This window comes from Stenella coeruleoalba (assembly GCF_951394435.1).
Source record: "Stenella coeruleoalba genome assembly, chromosome: 12".
Lineage (NCBI taxonomy): Eukaryota > Metazoa > Chordata > Mammalia > Artiodactyla > Delphinidae > Stenella > Stenella coeruleoalba.
The window spans coordinates 22,964,798-22,977,380 of NC_137158.1; the positions used below are offsets into that span (position 1 = coordinate 22,964,798).

General features: G+C 39.3%; 1 long non-coding RNA gene across 4 annotated transcripts in view; it reads right to left on the reverse strand.

Moving 5' to 3' along the window:
• LOC307195132 overlaps positions 1–12,583 on the reverse strand; it is a 168,694-nt gene that overhangs the window by 47,078 nt on the left and 109,033 nt on the right. For all 4 annotated transcript variants that reach the window (XR_013830722.1, XR_013830723.1, XR_013830724.1 and 1 more), the window contains 2 exons: positions 10,833–10,910; positions 6,924–7,027 (listed from right to left, as the gene is read on the reverse strand). This is a non-coding gene — a long non-coding RNA (uncharacterized lncRNA). The remainder of the gene's footprint in view (positions 1–6,923; positions 7,028–10,832; positions 10,911–12,583) is intronic.

The following is a 12,583-nucleotide window of genomic DNA, read 5'->3' on the forward strand; positions in this document are numbered from 1 at the left end:
GGTGGGAAGTCCATATATAAATCTACCTTTGTAGGCAGACATAACCCGTGGAATGTCCCCCCACCCCAACTGGCTGCTCTCAGCCATAGAACGATTGATTTCTAGTGTACATGCGCAGCCTCTCTCTCAGTTCCGTTTATTCACAGTCTCTGGAGGGCTGGATTAAATCTGCCCCTTTCTGGAAGCTGCCCATTAGGAGAAAAAGCATTCATATGTTAAAAAAGCTGAGATTGTATTTCTTCTTTTAAAAATCACTGAACATGTAAGTTATATAATTACATGATACATTATAAAGACATATAGAAATATCCCTAAATAGAAAATATGTCCTTATTATTAAAAAGTATAAATCAAGGCCATATTTTCTGATCATAGTTCAATACAAGTAGCTATGAATAATAAACTTTAAACAAATATCTCAACCTCCATTAGGATGTCTTGAGATACTTTATATGAAAGTGTAAATCCTTAAGTACTATTCAGATGTAAAGTACAATGAGTACTATGGTTATTATTAAATATAACAAATTTTTAGATGAGAAAATAGAACTTTTAAACGGCAAGTTAGTGATGAAATTTGAGTGAAATTGGAAGGTAGCAGTCATGCCGTTTTTAACATTAGAATAACAACCCACAAGTGTGTCAACATGAGTCTGGGGTGCTGCACCCTTGTTATGCTGGAAATATAATGGATTCTTTTATCCTGTTTACTCTTGACTAATGGTTCCCACACTCTCAAGTTCCTTAGCAAAACAGAACTTCAAATTGACATCAGAACGTAACTTTATACGTAAGTTATAATTTGTGTATTAATGTAGGTTCACTAATTCTCAGGTAAGCATTTTTCTGTCTCTTTTTTTATGTCCTCATTTGAAGAACCTCTCCAGGTGTTGTTACGGAGAGACATCTAGGCTGACAGGGGCCTTCCTGACTTTTTCAGTCAATATCCTGGTGTCCACACAGATTTCTAAGGCAGCTACAAGTTGCAACTGTCCATTTCAAAACCTCAGAAGACTACGGTTTTTAAAAAGCAGCACCAACTCCTAACGAGCATTTAGCAGCACAACCATGCTGCTTATAGAGAGACACATAAAAGAAAAATCAGGCATCCATCATGATAGAGGGAAAATATTACATAACTTTGATGCATCAGAAGCACTTTTAGAAAAAAAATTTATTTTATTGAAGTATACTTGATTTACAATGTTGTGTTAATTTCTGCTTTACAGTAAAGTGATTCAGTTATACATGTGTATACATTCTTTTTCGTATTCTTTTCCATTATGGTTTATCACAAGATACTTAACATAGTTCCCTGTGCTATAGAGTAGGACCTTGTTGTTTATCCATTCTATATGTAATAGTTTGCATCTGCTAATCCCCAAGCTCTCGCTCCATCCGTCCCGCAACCACAAGTCTGTTCTCTTTCAGAGACACTTTTTTTCCCTTGAAAATCTTATATTTTTGTCCTGTGGAACCTACGTCATAAATTTTAATAATCAAACAGCAGCAACCAAATAATGACAACAACAAATTCTAAAATCACTCATTCAGAAATGCAGACCAGAAGCTAAAACGGCATCCTGGGAAAGCAACTGCTTCTATCCAAGAGCTCTGACAGCTGAGAAACAAGATCAAATCAAGAAAATACAGAAAAGTAGAAATGGCACATACTGTTTAACTAAGCACCTAGCAGACAGCTCTTGATTCTCTGTGCAAATTAAGGAGATATGAGCCAATCCACTATTAGTAATAAATATATTATTTAAGGATTCCTGAAGATCTCTTGCCCCAAGGGCCTCTGCCTCTGTACCAACTCTACTCCTTGAATGTTCTCACTGTTGATGCTTCTGCTTAAGGTACTAAAGGCTTCTGTTTAAATACAACTATATTAGAAAAAAATTATAACTCCTTCCCTCCCTCCCAGTTGTTTCCTAGAAGGGGTCATATTTTCAAAAATAATCATCCTTTAACCTCTTAGTTTATCAGGTTTGCTAGTCAGTCATCTACCAAGGACCTGAAGGAATGGATCCCTAAAGAAAAAACCTTTACATATAAAAAATCTTATTAAATTAATGCATGATGTGGTTAACAAAAATCAACAATACAGAAAGGCTTGTAATAAGAAGAGAAGCTACATTTTGATAGAGCTCTTTGGAGAAAGAAATAGTCTGGAGTATCCAGAAGGCTGCCTGAGTGCCCTATATAAGGTGAGGAGACACAAAAAGGCAATAGAGAAGTGTGGAGGTAAAATTTTACCTACTTAGCCATTTTGCTGGATGTAGCTCTGAGGGAGAGAGACATAAGGAAAGTGCATTTGTTGTTGTTTCAACTATTTGATGCAGTCTTCCCTAATTAGACCTATAAAGTGTTGTTTCACTTCTCTTACTTTCAGATAGATGTACTAATCTGTAGCAAAGTGATCTTAAGGCAGCCAGATAAGCAAGGAGAGGGCACAGAAAAATGCCCATGGTTACCTAGTGGAAGCAAGTGGTGCCCCTATTCTTATACCAGAGTAGTGTCAGCAGGGTCCAAGGGGCCACTGAGCCTCCAACCCCACCTAGAATCAGTGAGGTGGAATGAAGTAGCACAAGATGAGACTAACTGGCACTCTGCTGCCCCCATTTCCAGAGCCAGCCAGGCCCAGTGGGGAGCGGAGCCTCCACTGCCAACTTGTGTCAGCAAAATGGAAAGAGGAGAAGATATTTAGTACTCTGCTTCCTACCAGAAAGAAGTGGCACAACATTTTTTAAGCGCTGAAAGGAAAGAACAGTCAACCCTGAATTCTATACCTATCAAAAATGTCCTTTAGGAACAAAGGGAAAATCGAGACATTTTCATATGAAGGATAACTAAGAGAATGTGTTGCCAGCAGACTTGCCCTTAAAGAGGGGCTAAAGGATTTCTCTAAACAGAAAGTAACTTACAGAAGGAGAATGGGGCTTCTAGAAGGGAGAAAGAACTATGCAATGGGCAAAATCGGGGTAAAAATAATAAACCATCCTTCTCTCAGGAGTTTTCAAAATTATGAGTTTAGTGCTTGAAGCAAAAATTATAACATCATCTGAGGTGGTGCTCAATACATGTAGCGGAAATACTTAAGATGTATTTTAAAAGTGGGGAGGGTTAAGGAGCCTAAATAAAGTAAGATTTCTGCACTTAACTTGAAGTGGTAAAATATCTAAGCCAGTCAACTGTGACATGTTACATATGTATACATAATATCAAGAACAACTTCTTATAAAAACTATAAGAGATATACTCAAAAGCACTATAGATCAAAATATAATTCAGAAAAATATTCACATAATCCCTAAGAAGACAAGAAAAGGAAACAGAGAAAAGAGACAGAATGAACAAACAGAAAAAATAATTAAATGGCATACTTAAACCCTAACATAGCGATAATTACTTTAAATGGTCTAATATGACAGCCAAAACAAGATTGGCAGAGTAGATTAAAAAACGTGACCCAACTATATGATGCCTGTAAGAAACTTCTCTAAACAAAACAACATAGGTTATTCGAATGGAAAAGGATGGGAAAATATATATCATGCCAAATATTAAATTAAAAAGTAGGAGTCACTCTGTTAATAGCAGCTCAAGTAGAATTCGGAAGGAAGGAAATTAGCAAGGACAAAGGAACATTACACAATGATAAAAGGATCAATCCACCATGAAGACTTAGGGACCCTAAATATGTACGCATCAACAACACAGTTCCAAAATACATAAAGCAAAAACTGAGAGAGCTGAAAGAAAAGTGCACATGGAATAAGAATGGCTGTTATTTGGATTTTTATTATTAATTGAAAATAATGAAGTAGTAATAAATTGCAAAGTCTTCTATGGCCATGGAAGGTTTAACAAGACTTCAGCTTTCTCATCTGCAGAACTAGACCAGCAATTATGATTTGTACTAGACACAAAATGGCACATGCCTAAACCCATGTATTGCCCAACTCTTCGCATAGTCATACCTGATATTATGAATTTATACCTTTCACTTATTTGTTGAGTATTTTTGAAGCACCTGTTATGTGTTGGTGGTGATGCAGTGGTGCCAAAGGACATGGAATGAGTGCTATGAAAGCAGATAGCAGGAGGTACAGAAGAAAGAAGTAAAGAGGATCCTACAAATTACCATAAAAGAGAAATCTCTGAGGACAAGAAGGCCTTAACAACCTGGGGGGTAGAAGAAATACTTACCTGGGACAGAGAAATATAATTGTGGATGAAGAAAACAGAAAGAGGGTGAGCTTTTGAGCCCTGTTCTTTTCTGTACCCCACGTGACCTAGAGTAGTTCCCAGTTCCATTACTCCTATGGGAGAGCTAGCAGCATCAGCCGTCCAAATCACTTAGTGCTGGTGTTGAAGTGGAGTAACATCAGGTCAACCTGATTCAGGTGAGGATCTGATTGACAAAGTTGTCTGCAGGGCAACCAGCATTCCCATCTCCTCCTCTCCATATGCTCAGAGCTAGCAGATTAAATCAAAGGAGGTTATCAACTCAGAGTGTGCTATCTTAATGGGTTTAAGGGAAAGTCCATAAAGGACATGATCACTGAATAAGATGAGATCTAATATGAGTGCTGGGTACTTGAAGCTCTTTCTCCATGAGTCCATATTCCTTCCTCCTTAACCTCAACAAGGGAGATACAGGCTAGGACTTAGACTAAACCAGAGAGGACATATGCTGAGACATGTCACCTGAAAGATTGACTGATGTCACCAGAGGAACATGAGCTCATGAGAGAAAGTAACTAGACACTGGAGGATTACAGCTAACATAAAGGGATTACAGCTAACATAAAAGAAAACTCTTCCACACCAAAAAGAAATAACAAAACAGGAAGATCAAAAATTTAAACAAAACATAATCCTTACCCTTAAAAAGATAAGAAAAGATAGTGGTAAGAAAAAGTAATTACAAGAAGTCAAAAAGATGAACATGACAATATTACTTATCTTTAAAATGTCATTCTCTTTGAAAGCAAGTATATTTCTGTGAATGCAGACTTAGGAAATAATGAAATATAAAGGAAAAAGAATAAGCTTAAAATTGGTAATCTCAGTAAGATATTTATTCTATATTATTATTTACACTATTCTGACCCACTGGAACTTCCATAAAATTAATTTTAAGTGAAAAGTAAATAAATAAAATGCAAGGGTAAATATCAAGCATATAAAGCTTCAAAGGTTGCCATATAAAGACCCTTTTTAAAAACACTCTGTGAAGCAGTATCTCAATAAGATGAGAAAGAAATCTAGAAAGATGCTACAAGAGATATGGGAGCTTAAAGGAATCAAGTAACTTTAAAAATCTATTGTCTAAGAAAGTAAAGATCAAAACATTAAAAACTAAAACAAACAAATTCACAAAAAAAGTAACAGGACATCCATAACAATCCAGAGCTTAGGTTCTAGATGATAACATCTTGGAAGAGGGATTGATAGAGACACCAAAGAAGATGACAAAGTGCTTACGTGCTTGTTGCACTTGGGGAAAGAGATGATATGGATAGATTAATGGACACATTTGAGAAACTCAATTTTTTAATATTCATAAGTGTAAGTCTTAAGTAGTTAGGCAGAAACGTGAGAATGACAAAAATAGAATGTATAACTTTCAAAGTAGAAGAACGAAATTTGATCTATCCAATGGAAGTTTCCAGAGCAGGAGAAAAAAATACAGTAAATGTAAAATATGAAGTAAGGTCATAGAAATAAACAGTAATATAATAATTAAAGTAAACATAAATGAGTTAAACTCATTCTGAAAACACAGAGAATCTCAGAATGGATTTAAAAGTAAAATCCAGTAACACACTGTCTATAAAAGACATACTTTTATAAAAAGAACATAGAAAAGTTGAAAAACAAAGGATGTGAAAAGAGACACCCAGCAAATATGAAAGGTAACAACTTTAGTATGCGACGATAGAATTCAAGACAAATATAAATCATAGAGAATGACAAAGAAACATTATATTGGTAAAAGAAACAATATATTATGGGAGGTGTGGAAATAGAGACAGGAAGTGTAGATAACTCAGGAAGTTTGCCTCTAAAAGTTATGGGAGGATTGGGTGGTAGCTGGAGGGGGAAATAGGAGCATATTTTTAGTATGTAATGGTAGATGCTTCTTGAGAAGTTGACAGGACCAAACATTGGAGGAGAGATCATATTTCCACAGTAAAAGGAAAGGAAGAGGAAAAGACAGTGTGTGCAGAGGGGAGCCTACAGATTTCGTGGTAGAAGAATGTGGTCTTCTGTTTTGTTGAGCCTGGGTGGGCTTATTACCTGAAAACTAGGTTCCCCTTTTGGTGGGTGTCAAGCCAAAAGACACAACAAAGCCAAAGAGCGGGAGAAGGAAGGATTTATTATCTGCAGCAAGAAAGGAGAACCCCAGGGATCTTTCCCAAAGCAGTGTCTCCCCTAACAGCAAAATTGGGAAGTTTTAAGCTCAGGGTACATGCATATTCATGAAGGGGTTTAAGCAGAGGAGAATTCAGCACGGAACTGGGGCAAAGGTCAACAGAGTCCAAGGCTTAGATGATTGAAGTCGTGAAGGTCAACTTCATAATTCCACCCTCCACTTGGCTGAGGGCCTTAGTTCCTGCACAACTCAAAAATATGTTATTATGTATATCCGTTGAGGAGGAACTAGGACTCTGTTTCATCGCTGAACTATTGCTTCTTGACTCCTTGACTGTTTTTTCTTTGTTCCTGCATTCCCTTGCTTCCCTGAAGATCACTGATCACTGAGACCGTTTCAAGGGCAAGTCTCGTGGCCAAGCTTCGATCACAAAATGGCTTGGACCAAAAATGGCTTTTTTTTATGTCGAGAAAGCCATTGCTTGGTTCTCTTTCTCCGGGGACACCCCCATCCTATCAGCATACAGGCTTTCACATACCTTTCAGCCCGGCATTTAGCCTGCAGTCAGATGAACCCTGTGTGCCATCCCCCATACATCTATGATGTTCAAAGATGAACTCCAGGAGTCTAAATGACTATTACCTTGAACAAGAAGCAAAAGAAAGAAAGAAACATTTTACATTCTGCAACCAAAATGCTTATCACATCTCAATAAGCTCACAAAGCTTGCTTTTTTCTCTCCTATTGACATATATATTTTCCCCATTACTCTGGTCTCTCTGCTAGGTTTAAAGATTGAAAAACGGATTGTTTAAAATGCAGGCTAAGTCAAGAAGTATAAAATATAAAACCCAGATTTCCAATCCAGTTTTCAAATCCCAGAGGTGTTGCCAAGCTTTGAAAGCTTGGATATACATGCGAACTAAGCCTTTGAAACTTCTGACGTTTGCCATCTCCGATGGAAACGTCTGTCTCAGGAATCTCCTTTATTACACTGAGAATGAAAATCATCCATTACAGTAAGTGGCCTGTTGTCTTCATGAAATACACGAAGGAAATCTTGCCCAGTGAACCACAGTAATGGTGTGCCAGTGCGGAGGCACAAAAAACCAGAGACACAGACGGCTTGGTCAGGCTTCCTTAGTCTAAAAAAAAAAAAATGGAGATTTTTTTTTTTCCTGGAAACAAAAAACCAGTGCAACGTGTTGTGCCTGGAGGAGAGAACAAAGGTTGCTATTTTTCCTTAATGACGGCACTGCGTTCTGAAATTGAGCACAGCAGGGAGGAAGAGCGTGTGTAGATTTCCAAAGATATCTAAATGTTACCCAGGCATCTCCCTTATGAATGAACAGCACAAAACGTATGAACAATTTTCTTTATTTTTCAACCCCAAACAAGACATTCTAAGAAAAAGAACCCCCTCTTCCTGCCTCTCTCTGCCTTGATTTACTGTCAGGAAGGAGAGATTTGACTCTGATGGAAGTTGGGGGCTGGGAAAGGCCGACCTGCCTGTCCTGGTAACTTCTCACCTTCAATTAATTCCCAGCCTCGGGGAGTGCCTCTCTTGCTTCTCTCTTTGTTTTTATAATTGTCATTCTTGTTTGCTAAATGTATCCTTCTGTGCTCTTTACCGCAATACACTGCTTCAGGGTCATACTGGATTCCTCTATGCCAGGACATTTCACAAGTAAATCATGGAGATGGAGAAGTTCTATTTCCCAATCTTGATATTATTTGATGCATTTATAATAGACCCTAAGAAAGGAGATTTTTTTAAAAGCATTGATCAAATATCCAAAGTATAACAAAAATTAGGCAACTAGGTAACATTTTTGAAAGGATGTTTGTGACAAGAAAACTTGATCTGCATGAATTAGAGATGAGACGGAAGAGAATGGAATTTGTCAAAGTAGGTACAGAGGAATTCAAGGAAGACGTGAGTGTCCCATTCACTGCTGGATGTAAGAAACCAGAGGCTGTACCCGAACAGTGCATCAACAGCCTGTATCGATAGCTGGTGAAAAACAAAGATGAATATTCAATGCCATGTCATGACTGGCAGTGTAAACGTGGGGCTCAGAGGAGTGATTCCAGATGTTAGATATTTAAGAAAAGATGCTTTCCTTTATTTATTTATGGCTAGATCCGCAGACAGATGATGAGTTTTGTGGGAGGGAAGAAGCATGTCAAGTGCTTCTCTGAAAGGAGTGGCGGAGAGGGGTTATAAACGGTAAACGAATGAAATCCTTAGTGGTTAGGCTAAGAGAACAAATCATTCCGTCGAGGAAGAACTTAAATAGAGGTTTCCAAGTTAGGATGGATTCATTTTGCCATCATCAGATGAAATTAAATCATAAAAACATCTGTTTAGACAAGGGTGGAGTGGATAACAATGAAAATATGGAGACAGAAAAACAGGCGGATGAAGCAGGTACAAAGATCACCAAAGTGTAGGAATTAAAATGACTGGAGATTTCTAACACAGCCTGACAACTGCATTTTTGCGAAGGTCTACCGCTCCTATGGTAAGCTTCACTGTTCTCCCCTACCCCCAAAACGAGTAGGAGGGAAGTGTGAATGCCCAAGACATTCTTACAATCCCTGACAATTCTGTGACCTCTCTGTGCACAGATAGACTTCTTTTTCTCCATACTGCAGTGAGAAACTCCAGTCACGCTGAGTTTCTAACCTGCAGCTTATGTCCTCGGAATTGTGGAGTTCATATTCTAGGCTGGCTGTCTCTGACTGTGTGGGCATTCATTACGTCTATAAACCCATCTGGGGGAAGCGGGGTGACAGGGGAGATGTTTCAAATGGTGGCGCACAGAGGCAAAGCTACAGGACAAGGGGTATTTGATCTCGAGGAGGACTCTTCAGCCTAATTTGGCCTCCTAAGTTACCCTATTTTCTTTTTTATCTGTGAGGATTCTCAGATGAGGTGGACAGATGGTATATTGGGAAACAGGCTGAAAGGAATGGGAAAAAAAGTGGGTGGTACTTCAGTAGAAGGTGAAAAAGATGAGAGACTAAAGTGGACCAGATTCCCAGTCTCCTAGATATCATATGAGCAGCATCTGTTTGTTTTCAAATCAATTTCTTTCTTATTTCTTCCTCAATAAGACTTTGTAGACTGCTTTCGCTTTAGTGTTTAAGTGGAAAAAAAAAGAGCACCTGGGTTATCTAGTGCCTCACCTTAATGAAAAAAGATTGCCTTTAATATTTCCTGTGTGTTAACTGACTGCCTTTGCTCTTGTTGTGATGAAAACAGATTATCCAAAGGACCATTCCACTGAAGGCGGATACCATTGGACTGACTGTCCATTCGGATAATTCAGCCTCTCAGTTTGCCTCCAACAGAGGTTAAAACACTCAAAACAGAAGGAAAAATGGTAGTGGGGGTGGTGTGACAATTGTAGCTCCCATCCAGTGGTTAAAATTTCTCATAACACTATCACTGGAAACTTGTTTACTAGGTTTATGACAGTAATATCAAGATTTATCTTAAGGCTGAAAAATTACAATAATTTCTCTTCTTCTCTCCCAGGAAGTCAGCTAGGTAAACACTGTCATCTGCAAAGCAGATGTAACCTTCTGAAGGAGGGAAAAGCTATAGAGATGAGTATAGGACAAAGGGGCAGGCACCAGGAGAGGATGGGGCTGCCAGTTCAGCAGAGGGACCGCTCTCTCATGCCTCCCACTCAGGATGCCTCACAAGCTTGCCTTTGGTATCCTACTGGAACATGGTGCAATTACTCTGACTATGACCCTGCAAAATGGCTTAAAGGACTATCTTCGCAATACCACCCATCAATTGCATGATGCCAGAAACTACGTAGAAATCTCTCCAGTAGGTGGTCTTGTTCAGAATTGAGTTATTTTTCCAGGATTAGTTTACTCTCTGTATTCGTTTCCCAGGGCTACGGTAACAAAGTACCACACACTGGGTGGCTTAAACAACAGAGCTGTATTGTCTCACAGTCCTGACATCTCGAAGTCCAAGAGCAAGGTGTCAGCAGGGTTGGTTCCTCCCGAGAGCTGTCGGGGAGAACCTGTTCCATGCCTCTCCCCAAGCTTCTGGCAATCTTTGGCATTCTTTGGCTTGTAGGTGCAGCCCTCCAATTTCCGCCTTCACCTTCACTTGGCATTCTCCCTGTGTGCATGTCTCTGTATTCAAATTTCCCCTTTTTATAAGGAAACCTGTCATACTGGATTAGGATCCACACTATTGATCTCATTTTAACTTGATTAACTCTGTAAATACCCTAATTCCAAGTAAGGTCACGTTCTGATGTCCTGGGGGTTAGGATTCCAATGTGTCTTCTTTGGAGGACACAGTTCCATCCATGACACCACCTCAGTTAGCTGGGGATAATTCAGCTGTTTGTTTTTTTTTTCAGCCATCCTTAAATAGGAATAACCACTTGCCCCTGAAAATGAGAATACCCACCGAGAATTCGAATGTAAAGCTGGCTCTCAAACGACTGGTTCCAAATCCTTCCAGAGCTGAGCTGTGCCTCTTCTGGACCTAGGGAGCAAAGGTGAAAATGATTGGCATTAATCCCATGCCTCCTTTGCAGGTGGCTACCAGGGCTCCCTCCTTTCCAGTGCCTTGCCTCTGCTGACAATCAGAGGCGTCACGAGGGGCTGATGGTGGTAAACGTGTGTAGTATCAGCCATGGAAGACCTACCTCTCCCACCAACAATGCCACCTCCACTGTTATAGTTGTTCACGGCCCTTTCTCTTGAGGTTGGAAAGGACCTCAATATTGGTACCTTGATGGTATCAGCTCTTGGAGATGTTAAAAAATAATCCCGTACCTTCAGCTTGTTAACGCCTCTACTAAGAATATTGAGAAAACTTCCCAGGATTGGGGGTGGGGACAGTTGAGGACATCATTTAATGTGTCTCTTCACCTGGTATTACTAAGATAATGCAATATACCTCATGAGGCTCTTGAAAGCACAGCCATGACCAGTAGCCTGATAAGCTATATCTGGCTTGGACTTACAGGGAAGGAAGGTGACATCACAGAGTTTCAAAGATGATTGCACGATGGCACGATGATAAAGTGGTGTGACAACACAAAGTGACTATCTAGGCATCAGATGAGTCATCCCCTCATTACTGCACATAATTCTCCTCCTGTACTTGGGCCTCCTCGCTCAGTAACCAGAATGCTAACAAATTTGAAACAAGCGTGAAGACCTTTCCACGTGAGTGCCTGTGTATCACATTCTTATCTGTGTCCCAAGGCCAATGATTGCTGCTTTTCCTTTAGCTCTTGACCTACCAATGCTCCGCCCCACAAACACTGAAAACACCACTGTGGAGACTTTGCATCCAGCAATTCAGGGATTTGGGAAATGGGAAATCAAGATGGAAACCTCAGAATGCTGGAGGGATTAGCTATGGGGTCACAAATACTGATTCTGGCAATCACTCGCCTTTGATAGTAATATATAATCTGAGTTCACCCAACCCAATGGCAATGAGGACGCTCTGCAGACGTTCAGAGAGCTGTGCGTGTGGGTTTTGGAAACCATAGTAATAAAAGTCACTCTTCTTTATCACTGTGGGAAGAAAGAGATATTTCTTGAGAAAAATGGCAGTTTTCCACTTCAATTATTCTTTTCATGAGTCAGATGGCTATATCATGTGGGTTTTTAAAAAATAGAGAGAAAGGTAGTAAAAAATAATATTATCAAGAGAAGAAAGCATGTTTCAGCTTCATCTTTTAAAACCTGTATTGCAACTCGTACATTTTGTTTTTCTTGTAAATACAAGGCCATTATTTCTAGCAAAAGAAAAAGAATGCTATTTGTGCTGAGATTCAAAGGAAGTAAGAAGGACTGCATTGCATTGTCATTCAGTGAAAACTGGCTGCTTCTCTTGATTGACATCAAGAATTTTTCCTACAGTCTGTTACAAAGTCACCTGAAGTAAGTAAAATAGATAAGCCAGGTTCTCAAGGTGAAGAGCCGAAGGTTGAGAGTTGAGTCTGTATACTGCTGCTGTGCCATCTATTTTCACGGTACTTAGAACAGATTCAGCAGGTACAAAAAAACATACTTCTGTCTCAGTGATAAATGAAGCAGAATCAGTCATGCAAGGAAATAAAAGATAAAAGAGAGAATACAGGAGAGATGCTGGGGAACCAGGGTTTTGAAGCACGTTCATTCTGATACTTCCCCGAGGCT